A 16359-nucleotide genomic window follows, 5' to 3' on the forward strand; every position below is an offset into this window, starting at 1 on the left:
GAAATTACATTCATACTACTAAAAAAATATGAAGTGTTACATCCTTCCCTCCTTAAAGAACTTTCGTCCCCGAAAGTTCATTCCTAAAAAAGCTCCGGGTACTGGGCCTTCATCTCATCCTCTCGCTCCCAGGTAGCCTCCTTGAACTGGTGATTCTGCCATAAGACTTTCACAAATGTGATTTCCTAGCGGCATAATGTCTTTACTTCTCTGGTGAGGATCTCTATAGATTTTTCCTCGTAGCTCAAGTTGTCATTCAACTGCAAGGGCTCGAAGTCAACTACATGGGATGGGTTTGAGACATACTTCCTTAGCATCGAAACATAGAAGACATTATGAACTGAAGACAGTGCTGAGGGCAATGCCAATCGGTAAGCTACGGGGCCAACTCGCTCCAAGACCTCGAAAGGTTCAATGAATCTCGGACTCAACTTCCCCTTTCTGCCAAACCTCAGAATACCTTTCATGGGTGCCACTTTTAAGAACGCTTTCACACCAATCTCAAATTTCAGGTCCTTACGTCTTACATCAGCATAGCCCTTCTATCTGCTCTGAGCTATTTGCATACGAGCCTTGATCTTCTGTATTGCCTCATTCGTGGTCTACACTAATTCAGGTCCTAACAATTTCCTCTCTCCTACCTCATCCCAATATACAGGGACCTACAACACTTCCCATGTACGGCCTCAAAGGGTGACATCCCAATAGTGGACTGGTAGCTGTTATTATAAGCAAACTCCATTAACTGCAAGTGAGCATCCCAGCTTCCTGAAAACTCTATGGCATAGACACACAACATGTCTTCCAATATCTGATTCAATTGCTCTGTTTGCCCATCCGTCTATGGGTGGAAAGTTGTACTAAAATCTAACCGGGTTCCCAAATCTACCTGAAGACTCTTCCAGAAATTAGACGTGAAACGAGGGTCCCTGTCCGACACGATGGACACAGGCACTCCGTGCAACCTCACCACCTCCTTCAAGTATAACTGTGCCCACTTATTCACTGAAAAGGTAGACTTCCCAGATATGAAATGCGCTAACTTTGTAAGTCTGTCTACCACAACACATATCACAGTGAAACCTTTCACTATCCGTGGTAATCCCACGATGAAGTCCATAGACACATGCTCCCACTTCCATTCTGGTACATTCATGTAACAAGCCTGTTGGTTTCTGCCTCGGGGCTTTCAGCTGCTGGCACACCAAGCACTTACTGGCAAACTCTGCAATCTCTCTTTTCATATCATTCCACCACCAGTAACGTTTCAAGTCTTGATACATCTTGGTGCTACCGGGGTGAATAAAAAATAAGGAACTATGAGCCTCTAACAATAACTCATCTTTAATATCACTAACTGCTGACAAGCACAAACGTCCCTGATAAAGGAGACCACCTTCCGCTGAAACTGAGAATTCGCCATTCTGGCCTGACTCCACCCTACGAACTTTCTCTTTCAGATAAGGGTCACCTCGCTGCGCATCAATAATCTTCTGCCTTAGACTCGGTCGCACAGACAATTGTGCTAACTGTGCCATGACCTTTCCCACTACCACTGCAATCTCTGCCCTTTCCAGTTCCCTGAACAAGTGAGTCTGTCTAGTAATGAGGGTTGTTGAATGAGCCACCTTTCTACTTAGAGCATCTGCCACTACATTTTCTTTTCCCGGGTGGTACAAAATTTCACAGTCATAATTCTTCACCAGCTCCAACCACCTTCTTTGCCTCACGTTTAATTCTTTCTGAGTGAAAAAGTACTTTAAACTCTTGTGGTCGATGAAGATCTGTACCTTCTCTCCATGTAAGTAATGCCTTCAGATCTTGAGAGCAAAAACCACTACTTCTAAGTCCAAGTCGTGCGTGGGATAGTTCTGTTTATGCTTCTTTAGCTGATGTGAAGTGTAAGTAACTACTCTGCCCTGCTGCATCAGTACGCATCCTAACCCTTTCTTGGATGCATCACCATAAATGACAAAACCACCTGATCCATCAAGTACTATAAGAACTGGGGCTGAAACCAACCTCTGCTTGAAGACTTAAAAACTGTTTTCAGAAGCCTCATTCCAATTAAATGTTGCTCCCTTCCGGGTCAATTAAGTCAATGAGGCGTCTATGCGAGAGAAGTCCTTTACAAATCGTCTATAGTAGCCTGCTAACCCCAGCAAACTGCGCACCTCACCGACTGTGGTTGGACGAGCCCAACTCATAATTGCCTCAATCTTTGCAGGATCCAGAGAGATACCTTCCTTCGATACCACATGCCCCAGAAAGGACACCTGCCTTAACCAAAATTCACATTTAAAAAACTTAGTATTTAGCTTATTGGCCCTCAACGTCTCCAAAATTTTCCGCAAATGCTCCTCATGCTCGGCCTCTTCTTGGAATAACCCAAGATGTCATCAATAAAAACAATCACAAAAGTGACGAGGAATTCCTTGAACAGCCTATTCATCAAATCCATGAACACTGCTGGTGCATTTGTTAAATCGAACGACATCACTATGAACTCATAATGTCCATACCTCGAACGAAAAGCTATCTTGGGTATGTCACTGTCCTTTATTCTCAGCTGGTGGTATCCTGACAAGAGATCAATCTTAGAGAATACCGTAGCTCCTTGCAAATAGTCAAACAAATCATCAATCCTGAGAAGGGGATACTTGTTCTTGACGGTCACCTTGTTCAGCTCTCTGCAATCAATACACAGACGTAACGATCCATCCTTCTTTTTCACAAACAAAACAGATGCACACCATGGTGAAACACTAGGGCGTATGAAACCCTTGTCCAACAACTCCTTCAATTCCTTTAACTCTGCCGGGGCCATCTTGTATGAAGCCTTCGAAATAGGGGTTGTGCTTGGCTCCAACTCAATAGAAACATATATCTCCCGCTGCGGGGGTAGTTGGGAAGATCCTCTAGAAAAACATCTGGAAAATCCCTCACTACTGGCTCCGAAGTCAAGGTAACTCCAGTCTCTCTAGCGTCCACCACACTGGCCATAAAGCCCCAGGCTCCTTGGTCAAACAGTCTATCGGCCTTCATTGCTGAAATCACTTTGGGTAGGACTATAGTCCCAACCCCTTTAAACCTAAAACTGGCATGATTAGCAACTATGCTGGCATGATTAGCAACTAACCAATCCATGCCCAATATCACATCAAAATCGTGCATATCTAAAATTATCAAGGTTACATCTAATGCGCGATTTGCTACCTCTACCTAACATGCTTTTATCTTTTCTGTAGCTAACATGACCTCTCCTGATGGAGTGGAAATGGACAATGCAAATGGTAAAGGTTCTGAGTCTAACATATCATGCCTTACAAATATAGCAGATATAAACGAATGCCAAGAGCCAGAGTCAAACAAAATGAAAGCATGGTGCCCCAAAATGGGAAGCATACTTGTCACCGCTGTGCTTGACTTCTCGGCTTCACGTCGAATGGTAGAGAACACCCTACCTTGCTGTTGCTGACGATTTGGGCCCCCCCTGAAACGAGCTTATGGGCTGGCCCCTGTGCTCAGGCCCGTTTCTCCTTGGGCATCCCTCTGACATATGCCCCTTCTAACCACATCGAAAATAGATCCCAGAGTCGGCTAGGCAATGTCCCAGTGTCGCCTACCACAAGTAGTACATATCGACCTATCATCCCTGTCAGTCACAACTTGGGAACCCTATTGTCCCCACTGACGTGGAGCACTCACTGTGTTCTGGTTCCTTTGTTGATGCTTATGAGCCCTGTGTTCAGCCTTCCTTTTCTGACCTGCACAGGTCCCGACCCCGAGCGACCTTCTATATTCCTCTCCCACCTGGGAGTCAGCATCAATCCTCACGGCGGCCCGCAGTGCCGCAGCATACGTCTTGAGGTCCAAGGCATGTACCATACCTCACAGTTCGCTCCTTAGACCCTGGATGAATCTCTCAGTCCTTGCTGCCTCAATGGCTACTAGTTCAGGAGCAAAGTGGGACAGCTTATCAAATTCCTGTTTGCACTCTTCCACTGACATAACTCCCTACTTCAAGTTCAAGAATTCTGTCTTCTTTTTGTACTGGTGTTGGCCGAAAAATACTTCTCATAAAAGTGTTCCTTGAACTGCTCCCAGGTTGCAAGCTCCCCACCAGTTTCAATCATCTTCTCTGTTGAACGCCACCAAATTTTTGCGTTACTAGTCAACATGAAAACTGCTCATTGAAGCTTATGCTCTTCCGGGCACCTCATAAAATAAAATATTGATTCAATAGATGAAAACCACACCTCTGCCTTGGTGGGGTCCCCCAACGATCCATCAAAGGAGCGAGGGTTATACTTCCGAAAATCCCTTAGATGTTTAGCCTCAAGAGACAGGCCATGTATGTCTCTATCTTGCGGTCGGGTCTGTTGTAACTGCTCGGATGGCACCGGTTCCTCCTGAGCCTGGGTCTGGGCAGTCTGTCCTGCCATCGTGTCATAAATCAGCTCCTGCAGCTTTCCCATTAGAGAGGATGCGACAGCTTCACTAATTCTAACTTCCATTGCCTTTTCATCAATTTGGGTCACAGGCGGATTTGGAGCTGCCGAATAATCTGGCTACTCTCAGCTCTCTCTCTGCTTGCACTTCTTCTCTAACTGTCTTTCTTGTTCTAGGTTTAGGTGTCATGTCCTATCATGAATTTATACGTTAACTAGCTATTTTTGGGTCTTTCTCAGAAATCATGCATTTAAAACACTACATCACTGTTCTCCTATATGCATGGAAACTTTCATTAGTAGGACGTACTTGGTGATGACGAAGGATCCGTTACTAGGCCACAATGACTATCTAGACTTACGTAGTAAGTTAGTCTACAGAATCCAAAACATGGGCTCTGATACCAACTGTAACGACCCGAACCCCTAGGACTCAAGTTAGGTCGTTACTAAATACATGCATGCATGGAACTGAAAATGACACTCTGATATGGCGAAATAAATGCTAATCAAATAAGGTAAGTTCAAAAGACTTTCATTAAATTCAAATATTAAAACGACAGTAGGGTACCCATAAATCACAAACGATAATAAATAAGTCTGGAAAATGATTCTTAATAGTAAGTTTTAAACATCAAAACTAAAAGTAAAGAGAAACATGAAAAGAAATCTAAATCCCATGAGCAGAAGCGTAAAAACTAGTCCTAGTGGCTCGATCACGAATTCCGCTTGTCCATCGCTGGTGCATCTCTACCCTTAACTTAAACAACAACATGAGAAAGAATGAGTATAAAATACTTAGTAAATAACCCCACTACTGGGGTCAGGCTAGGCATCTATGTCCTCTAGATACCTACCTCTGGTGAAACATATAAACTGCTCTAGTCCTCATAGGACACATATACACATGAAACAAAAAGGAGACTGAGTTCTATCCTACTGTAGTTAAGTATGCCCACTACCTCTGGTGAATCCCAGAGGAAACACAATCTAGTGAATCCCGAAAGAAACACAAACTGGTGAATCCCGAAGGAAACATAAACTGGTGAATCCCGAAGGAAACACAAACTGGTGAATCCCGAAGGGAACAAAAATCATTGAGTCTCGAAGGAAACACAAACTTGTGAATCCCGAAGGAATCACAAACTAGTGAATCTCGAAGGAAACACAAACTGGTGAATCCCAAAGGAAACACAAACTGGTGAATCTCGAAGGAAACATAAACTGGTGAATCTCGAAGGAAACACAAAATCTAATGGGCATCTAACTAATCAGTACGACACTTGAACCGTCTCAACATCATAATTATCACTATATGAATCTTTGACATACATATATACCTCAACATCATGGCTGTATAATATACATATATACCTCAACATCATCAGATCAAATACAACCATATGGAATCAAATACCATCTCATGCTAGCATTCAAGTGTCTATGTGCACAAATAAATCTTTCAGATCTCATACCAGAACATACATTGGTCATACTATACTATCAGTCTATCATGCTATCATTCTGCCATAACATCCATTTATCATGCTAGCATACATCTAGTGTCTGGTCCATGGGTAGTTCCAGTAGTAAGATTACTTACCTAGAGTCAATACTCCACAGATAAAAAATTTAGACCACCAAACTGTGACAGAAATCCAAACTAGTGTCCCAACAACAAAACAACTCTCAAATTTCAGTTGAAGCCACAATTGTAAGACTTCAGGTCCAAATCCAAACTATCAAGAACTTACTCAAAGAAAGAAAAACACTTCCACCTTCCACGACGGTGCCTCCTTTGACTTCCAAACTCCCTGATGACTTAAGCTTGAAACAAAATTCAGTAAAGGCGAGTAATAACACTGAAACAAAATATTAAGGGCCAAGAGAACGAAATGAACCGACAAAACCTTACCCCAATAGATTTGACGAAGACCAAGACGGACCCGACGCGGTAAGGCGATGATAGCGGCCAGCGAAGCGGCTGGGGTGGAAGACTCGGGGGGGCTGGATCTTAGACGTCGATCGGAGGTGGCGCGGCTTGACTGGTTGGCAAGATCCGACGTGAGCAAAATTTCAAAAATGTCCTCAATTCCAACATAAATAGTTTACAACGTCCATAATTAAAAAGATTGAACTCCTGCCATTCAATTCCAACATAAATAGTTTACAACGTCCATAATTAAATTCCCGCAATTACGTTTAAGGACCAAAATTTCAAAAATGTCCTCAATTAGTAAAAGTTACTGAAATTAAATTAATACTACTAAAAAAAATACATGGTGTTACAATGCGGTGATAAAACTTTCAAAATTAAAATGCGATGTGATAACGAAATTTGGAACAGAGTCAAAGAAAGATACAACCCCCAAATTTGCGTTGTTGGTTGTATTATTTGTTGACGCATTTTTCTTTGTGGTGATCTACTTTCTTTGGATTGCGGTGAAAAAATTAAGTAGTTGCGTCTTCGTGTAGCACCTCCGCAATCGCTTACCTTGATCGTTTGCAAAAAAATCATTGAGAAGGTCAAATAATATTAAAAAAATAAGGATACGATAACAATTAAAAGACATGTGATAAAAGTTCATGAAGCAGTGGTATAAAAAGGATATTTCAAAAGGAATGCGTCCCTAATGAGTTTGAGTTGCATAGTAACGCAGAGACTGCTTATTTTTCAGTACAAGCTGGACTTTTTACGTCCACGACGGCGTTTTCTTATTTTCTCTATCCTCTGGAATCTATACTATCTTAATCCAGAGCTTTTCCCCGTTAATGTTCATCACAATCTCCCCCTTGCACACATCAATTTGAGCACGACCGGTCGAGAGGAATGGTCGTTCCAATATGATGGGCGCATCTTCGTCCGCTTTATAATAAAAAATGATGAAGTCTGCTGGCAAGATGAATTTATCTTTCAACTCTTCTTCAGGATGGATTTGGGATCTGTCCGCAAGGTTCCAACTTCGAGGTTCATCTTCTCGGGCTTTTCTGAATTATAAGTCAATGAGTCCTTAGTTGTTACCACATTCAAGTTGGTCGTGATGGGTTCCTCCCCTACTTCCGTAGTCATTTTGTCGCTTAGCAAGGAGACTGCTAAGCATTGTTCCTTCCCTTTACCCCCAACATTGCGAAGAAGCTCAGTTGAGCTCGGCAAAGCACCTTGTGGTCTATTTTTGAGCTCGCCGCAATCTGTCCCAGCTGAATTTCTAGATTTCGAATGGACGTTGCTTGATTCTGAAGCACTGATTCGTTCTTCTCAATGCACTACTTCAACAAGCTCTCTAAGGACAAAGATTGCGGTGCCTGCAAGCTACTAGTTTGGTTTTGCATTGGATCGTTGGTTCACGAGAAAAATCCGAGTGACCTTTCTTTTTGCGCCATTGGTTGAAAGCTTTGTTGTTGATCTTTCCACGCAAAATTTGGGTGGTTTCTCCACCCGGGGTTGTATATATCGGAATAGGGATTATTCTTTATGAAGCATACTGATTGCGGATTTCCTGGGCATTCTTCCATCAGATGAGCGTCTCCACAGACGACATAACTTGCAGTTGTTTGAGCAATTTCATTCACATGCCCTTTTTCGCTCCCGTGCTATTAATTGCGATGCCTTGTATCAAATTCATCATCGCAGTCATTTGGTTCTGAAGGGATGTGATGGCCCCGTTGTTCACGTCACTATCTTTAATTCTTAATATTTGATCGCTTTCTCGCCAATCTTCGTGATTTCTGGAAATGCGATCAAGTATATGTTTGGCCTTCTCATATATTTTGTCAAGTAGACCACCAGCTACTGCCGTATTGGAAGTTCTCTGCGAAGCAGGGTTCAGTCCTTGATAAAAAATCTCCATCTGCAAGCAGTCTGATAAGCCGTTATATGGACAATCTCTTATCAGCCTCTTAAACCTCGCCCAAGCATCGCTGAGCATTTCGTCAGTTTCTTGTTCAAAATTTGTTATTAATTTCCTTCTTGTGGAATTTTTAGTAGGTGGGAAGTATTTCTTCATAAACTTCTCTACCACTTGTTCTCAAGAAGTGATCTCGATCGGTTCGAGAGAATACACCCATTTTTGTGCCTGATCACATAAAGAAAATGGAAACAGAGTTAGTCAAACTTCTTCGATAGAGATATTCGGGAACACAAAAGTGTTGCAGATTTCTATGAAGCTCTGGAGGTGGGCGTGCGGTTCTTCACCACGCCTCCTTCCAAACTGTCCAACAACCTTAATCATTTGAAACATTACAGGTTTCATTTCAAACCTCGATCCGTCTAGTGCTGGCCACATGATTCCTGGGGAGAAATCTTAGAGGTTGGGTGACGCATAGTCCTGAATTGGTCTATTGCGATCATTCGCTAGAAGGATGGGGTTGGCCATTATATTATTTGCTTTTGCAGCCCTTTCTTCCAGTTGTTCCTCCATTCTTGGAGTTCTGTCTTCTTGTTGTTATTGGCAGTTGTCTTTCAGTCTTCGTTGAAACGTTCTTTCAATCTCCGGATCGTAGTTCGCCAAAGATTGAAAGCTGCAAAGAAATTAGAAAAATTATCGTTAGCACACTGAATTTCCGAAGTCCCCGGCAACGGCGCCAAAAACTTGATGCGTTATTTTATGCTGTGATTTTATGAAAGGAAATGCGGTGATGGAAAATGCGTTGTGCAACAAGTTTTCTCAGCAGAATCCAAGTATAAATCCTACTGAGTTTCTTGGTAAGTCCAGGGTCGAACTCAGGGACTAAGGAAAACAGTATGCAGTAATAATTTTTAAGAAGATTTTGCGATAACCAATAAATCAAGAGTTGTTTTTGGGTTGTTGTTTGCGGTATAAAAAGTATGTGGCAGAGTTAAGACAAGAGTTGATAATATGGAAGATGAGATGAATATACAGGGAACAGGTTGAGAAGGGGTTCAACTAACAATTCCTAGGATTGCGTTCATGTTATGAAATCATGTAACACACATACAACAGCAAATCATCTCTCAACGCAAATTCTACAGCTTCTAGTTCTAGAACGCGTGCGCCAAGTATAACACAAACGCAAGTTTTTCAGGTAATTCGAGGTCGAACACGGGGACTTGTCACTCAATAATATTTGTGAGGCGATGAATAAGAATAAAAATAAAGCGAAGAAGGTTTAAAATGATTTACACACTACTCTACTCCTAGCTAAACAGATTGAGCAATAGAAGACTTGCAATGAGAATGGGTAAAGACACAACAACCAATAATGCTTAGTAACGTATACTATCTTAAATCGCTCGAGTAATCCCAGCTCGTTGCATTAATGCATCACACCTCTAGATGGCCAGCCGCATGACTATATCTCTATAGTGCATGGTTGGGTCGAGCATAAGATTGTGCCTATCTCTAGGAACATTACGAACCTTGCTTAATTTGTTCCATCCCTTACCTTCTCAGGCAGTTAGACGCGGCTACTTAACTTATAGACAAGCAATGCAACATCCCATAGACAGGCGTTGCCATAGTCTTTCATCAAGCAAAGAGGATTAACTCACTACATTTTTCACAACGCACACCTCTCGATGGGTTGTTACATGCGTCCTATCTCTAGGCTACACGATCAAGCATGCGATTGACTTTGATAAATAAATGTTGAAGATAAACTATGATAGAGATGATGATGATGAAGAAAACAGAAATGAAGGAAGTAAGATTTGCATTGATCACAAAATATCTTAATATCTCAAGCTAAAATGTAAACAATATAGAGATTAGAAGGGTGATGAAGGACTCTGTGTCAAGGCTAATGGTGGTGCCATGGTTGAATGGTGGAGATGTATCTCTCGAGCTCTATCTCCGGCAAATGCTCCGATCATCACTCGGTCTGGGCTATGGAGATGAAGAATTCTCATTGGAAATCTCTTTCAAGCTCTCATTTGTGATCACAAACTTTTGCCTTGAGATAGAAGCTTGGATGTCTTGAAATGAAGGTCTAAAAGGCTTTTTATAGAGTTTAAACGTTGACAGCTATAATGATTGTGTTATGGCTCACTGATGCTTTTATCACGGTATGGGCAATGTCACATCGCCTTATCTTGTTGATACTCCCAAAGTATGCGTCCGAGCTTGATTCAGTTGAAGCATCAACGTGTTCTACCCGTCTTGCGATCGTCCTTCTATTATGGTCGTCACTCCGTGGCTGCAATTTCCAATTGATCACCGCATTTTCTTGATCATCGTAACTTCCATGCATTGGACGCATACGATCACCGTAACTTCCATGCGATTGACGCATACGATCCAACCTTTAGCGCATGCGTTTGTCTTTGCGATCGCCTGGCTTCAGCGCATGCGTTTGTCTGTGATTGCTTATTTCAAATGCATGCGTTTGATTCCTGCGATAACTACGAAAATAGACACTTCGGCATGGAGTACTGCATAATATTGGGATCAGTGAGGATCTAGGTGCTAATTGACGCAAAACTCAATTTTTCGCAAATTCTAAGTATATCACTGCATTTTCTACATATTAACCCTCATGATTCTAAATAAAAGGCTTATAATAACTGGCATTTCTGCCAGTTATCAGTGTGCGATCGTTTAGGAAGATGGGCACTATCATATAGGCTCTCAACGCTAAGCGATCGTATACTTTCATTTCGTGATTGATTTTTCGGATCTCTTTCATAAATTTGCAAAATGAAAACGATTTTCATTTTATTCTTTAGTTAAAAGAACTGAATCGAACTTCCCACTTTCACACAAATCTGAAGAAAAACTCAACAGATTATCACATAACCACCCAATTAATTAAATAATGAATATAATCATATTATATTCTTAACCTATAGTTTAATATCATATATCAACTATAGTGTTTTCTCATATATTTGATATACATCACATTTATATCCCATTTCCTCCAAAATAATGTATCTCATACATTTAGTCAATCATATCATATATAATTAACTAGTTCAATTATATCATATATAATCGAACTCCCTCTTGTCAATTTGAACATTTCAAACTAACCCAAAAATTGATTCTCAACTTTTATTCAAGCTACCAAGGGGACCTTATGGACTTATGGCTCAATACTCCAACGGTACGTGAATAGCTGACTAGACTCTTTAGCCATAAGATCCATCATCCGTTAAATATCAAGCATTCCACTAAAGACCAACAGCTGAATTCTTCTTATCACAAATATATTTTTATGTCCATTGGATATAACCAATCATGAGTACGATGACCATTCACAGATGCTCGTAAGTACAACTGGGCAAATTTACCGTTTTTCCCCATGTAGTTACATCTAACTTCTTAACTACCACTAATCCCTCTAATAAACAATACAATATAGTCCAACTATGTTTGAACACCTCTCGGGCCAAGAGAAGATGTGTGGCGCCACATCGTTCAAGGATGGAGTGAATTCCATCTTGTGTAACCGAGTTCCCAACTCCCAAATCAAATGAATCCCCAAAGTGGTAGGTTTGAGTCGGCGGTCTGGCCACTCGCACCCATGCAAATCAATGGACCACCCTCAATGGCAGGAGTTCCCAATTCACTCAGGATTGAGGTTATGTTACCTATGGTCATCCTAGTGAAGTGAAGTCTCTCTCATGAACGGTGTTATATAACGAGACATTAACACTTCGTGGTCAGGTCTTATACAAACTCTTTGTATAGGATGCCTCCGCTCGCATGTCCCTAACACAAATGATCAAGATCAGACCATCTGTGACAAATCACAACACTTGTAACTATTCCACAAAGCAGGCCGCATCTGTAGCGTTACCAGGATAAGGTTTCCCTCCTATATCCATATACTACAGACCATTTTGGTTATCATTTAAGACATGATCCACTTGTATGTCACCACATACATGCTTAAGTTTTTCGGATTGGTGTCTTAATTCTCCCGAAGTCTCGTTGTTTTGTAAAGATACACATTGTAAATTGAATAAAATAAGTGTTATTTAATTATGGCATTTACTCATAGCCAATAAACAAAGCTCCTTGGTTATCTTATGTGAACTTAAGCATGTATATGTGATATACAAGTGGATCATGCCTTAAATGATAACCTAAATTGGTCTGTAGTATAAAGATTAAGGTGGGATATCTTATCCTGGTGACACTACGGATACGGCCCGCTTTGTAGAGGTTTGCAAGTATGGTAAACTACTACAGATGGTTGATCCTGACCATTTGTATGGAGACGTGGAGCGAGGGTGTCCTATACAAAGAGTTTGTATAAGACCTGGACCACAAGATGACTAGACTCTGTATATAATGCCGTTGATACTAGAGACTTGCATCTCACCTAAACGATCATAGGTGACACGACCTCAATCTTGAGTGTTTTGTGAACTTCTACCTTTGAGGGTGGTCCTTTGATTAGTATGGGTGAGGGTGGCCAGATTGCTAACTCAACATGCCTATCTTTCTGGGGACTTGTCTGATCTAGGAGCTGGGAACTTAATTCACAATATGGAATTCACTTCTTTCTCAAAGTAGGGATAAGTAAAGAGATTACTCCCTTAAGGGCTGATTCTTGGACTTGAACATAGTGGCCATAACTTCTCTTTGGAAGAGAAGACTCAGTCATAGTAGGACTATGACTTATGTTCATTAGAGGGATCAGTGATACTTAAGGAGACAGATATAACTACAGGGGCATAACGATTATTGGCCCAACTGTACTTATGAGCGATCTGTGAAGGGTTGCCACACTGCTGATTTGTTAAGATGGACACATTATATATCTGTTGTGAGGAGAGTTCAGCTGTCTATCTTTAGTGGAGTGCCTGGCAATTAACGGATGGTGGATCCCATGACTAAAGAGTTTAGTCAATTATTCACGTACCGTTGGAGCTTCGGATCTACAAGTCCATGAGGTCCCTTGGTAGCTTGGATTCTGTTGAGGATCAATTCTTGGTGTTGATTTGAAATGTTCAAATTGACAAGAGGTATTTTGATTATATATGATATAATCGGTATGATGTATAGGATACATCTAGTGGAGGATTGATGTAAATGAGATTTACATTAAGTACCATGGAATAGAAAAAGAACTATGGTTTATATGTTTCATGAGATGAAATATTAAAATTATAGGTTATAAAGATAGTATGATAACTTGGTTATCATTTATATTTATAATAATATTAATCATTAGATAATTAATACTTTTTTTTTTAAATAACCAAAGTAGTGGGTGGTTATTAGATCATGGTAGCCGTGAGTTTAAAAGGAAAGTGGTTTCCTATTTTAAAAAGGAAATTTTACAAAAGTTTGAAAACGAGTTTGAGTTTTTTCTCTGGCAAAAAAGAAACTGACGTAAGTCGTCAAGTAAATACAGATTTACTAAACGACGGCTAGGCGAGCTAAACGATCGTACAGTGTTTACTTAACGATCGCATAGCTTTGCTAGACGATCGCTGGCCCAAGGTAAACGATCGTGTAGAGTCTGTAGGGGAAAGACCGAGCTAAACGATAGAGCTAAATGATCGCATAGCTTTATCTAAACGATTGGTTATCGACCTATAGGATAGGTCTCAGACTTCTCCCACTTGCCCAGTCATGTACACTATCATTGTTTCCTCTGTTTGTCTTCTTCATACCAGTTCGAACAGAGCCCACCCTCTAGATTCTCACATCAAGAATACCAAGGTCGCCTTGTTGTTGGTGTCAGACTGAACTTGACACAGTCGAGGTTTTCTGGAGGCCATTCATGGTGCTTTGGAGGTGTTCGTTCGTGTTATGGAGGAGATTGTGACCGAGGAGATCATTGAGGACGAGCGCGAATTGTTCGTGCGGTGTTCGAGCTGTGTTGTGGTCATGTAGATCGAGTGTTCGTGGTCACTGTTGTTCGAGCAGTCACACAACGGAGCGTGGAGTCGCTACTGCATATGTGTGTAGAGTTTTACTTTGTATTCCTTTGTATTTTACATGCTGTAATTTCTGTATGAATCGTATAATCGTTTGTTTGAAGTCGACTGTAAATGATTTGTTAATTCATGGTTGTAATTTGGAATAGTCTTGTTCCACTGCTCATGGAAATCTCGTTTCCGATTTCCTTCATAAGTTACATACAGACAACTAAAGGATTTAAGTTTATTGGTTTCTAGTAAAGAAAAAAAAAATTCAACTGAGCAAAATCAAGAAGTGAAGTAGAATATCATATATTATACATCACAAGCGTTCGTACAAACTATTTACAAACTACAGGACACGAGACTTTAGGGCATCAATCCAAACAGAAACAACATTCACCTCACCCTTCTATTCCTTGTTTTTCATCAAGGATTGGAAGGTCTGTAGCTCATTGAGCAAGGTGATCAGGTTGTAATCAATCCTATTCATAATAGCATTGATATGAAAGTGTAGGAAACTTTTAGGTAAAGATTCCAAAATGAAGCTAACCTGACTGGCTTCATCGATGACGGACCCATTCATCTCTGCCAGGTTGAAGTGGACCATCATGTTGAGAACATGTTCTCGAACAGATACCCTTTCTTGCATACAATCATTGAAGATGTGTTTGAGAGCGTCATGCTTAAGCTGTGTGGAAGGTTGCCCGAATATTCCCTTCAGGAACCCTATGATGTCAAGAGATGTGAGCATGGGCTTATGCTTCTTGGTCAAGACTTTGGTAAGACTCGGCAAGATGTATGCTCAGGCCTTCTCATTTGCTCGTGTCCAATGCTCGTATGCTTCTCGAACATTTCGAGTAACATTTGGAGCTAGAATGGGAGGACACACCTCCATAATGGAGGTCATCGATTATAAAGACTGTGTTGATCGTATTTTTTCATGAGGTGTAATTTCGCCCATTAATTTTTCAACACAAGTATACTTAGAGTTGCAGAAGTCATATTGAAAAAAAGGTTGTTGAAACCAAGTCTATTTAAACCATTAAGACAACCAACCAATTTTGGCAAAGTAATCTAATGTACCCTAAGTGATATCTATTTTGTAATGATGTTTCATTGAGGCAGGACAAAATCTACTCTACGGTGAACACTGCAATGAGACAATTTCAACCAATAGACAGAACAACTCCTTGTTACTGTAACTATCAGTCATAATTATTCGGTCCAGAATTTGTTAAACTCATTTAACATTCTTGTAAGTGTAACCCCACATTCTAGGTTCTAAAGTTTCGCCTCAATGAGCCAACCGTCATATAAAAATCGATTGGGACATGAAACTAAAGTAACCTTGTAACAAATCTATTTAATTCACCTTTCCAATTAAGTTCCCAGGTAGGGTGTTACGTTTCCATCAACTTAAATACCCCAACCTAGACAGAACTAGCCTTAGACAAAAGGTCTCTTATAAATACATTTGCTGCAATGTTAATCTTTTAATTAAAAACCAATTTAATCATATTAAACCGATTAAAAGATTAAACATAAATTTCTTATCTCATTAGAAATGTGATCTTAGGTCTATATTAATCATATTTCAAAACAATTTTAACTTAAGGTTTGCATATCGATTTTAGTTTCTAATTTCATTTAGTTCTAACAATTATAAACAAATGAAACAAATTAAAACCATACATTGCATGCTTTGACATACTTTAGTAAATTATAACATTTATAAATTATCTAAGGTAATTTCATACTTCATGCAATTTTATTTCATTGCTAATATATAACATTTATATAATAAGGTAATGAAACATACTATAGCATACATCCATACATATATTGAACCATTTATTATAACAATTATAATATAAATGATGCATGGATATGCTATTAATGCATGCATGCATATATTATAACATTTATATTATATGATGCATGAGCATGCTATAAAATTAAATCATGCATCTAAAATTATAATATTTATATATGATGCATGAAATTAAATGCATAACCTATGGTGGGATTTAATACCATATCACATATAATATGACATATAAAAATTAAAAT

This window comes from Benincasa hispida, chromosome 5 (genome assembly GCF_027475165.1).
Source record: "Benincasa hispida cultivar pf3 chromosome 5, pf3_genome.v1.1, whole genome shotgun sequence".
Classification (NCBI taxonomy): Eukaryota; Viridiplantae; Streptophyta; class Magnoliopsida; order Cucurbitales; family Cucurbitaceae; genus Benincasa; species Benincasa hispida.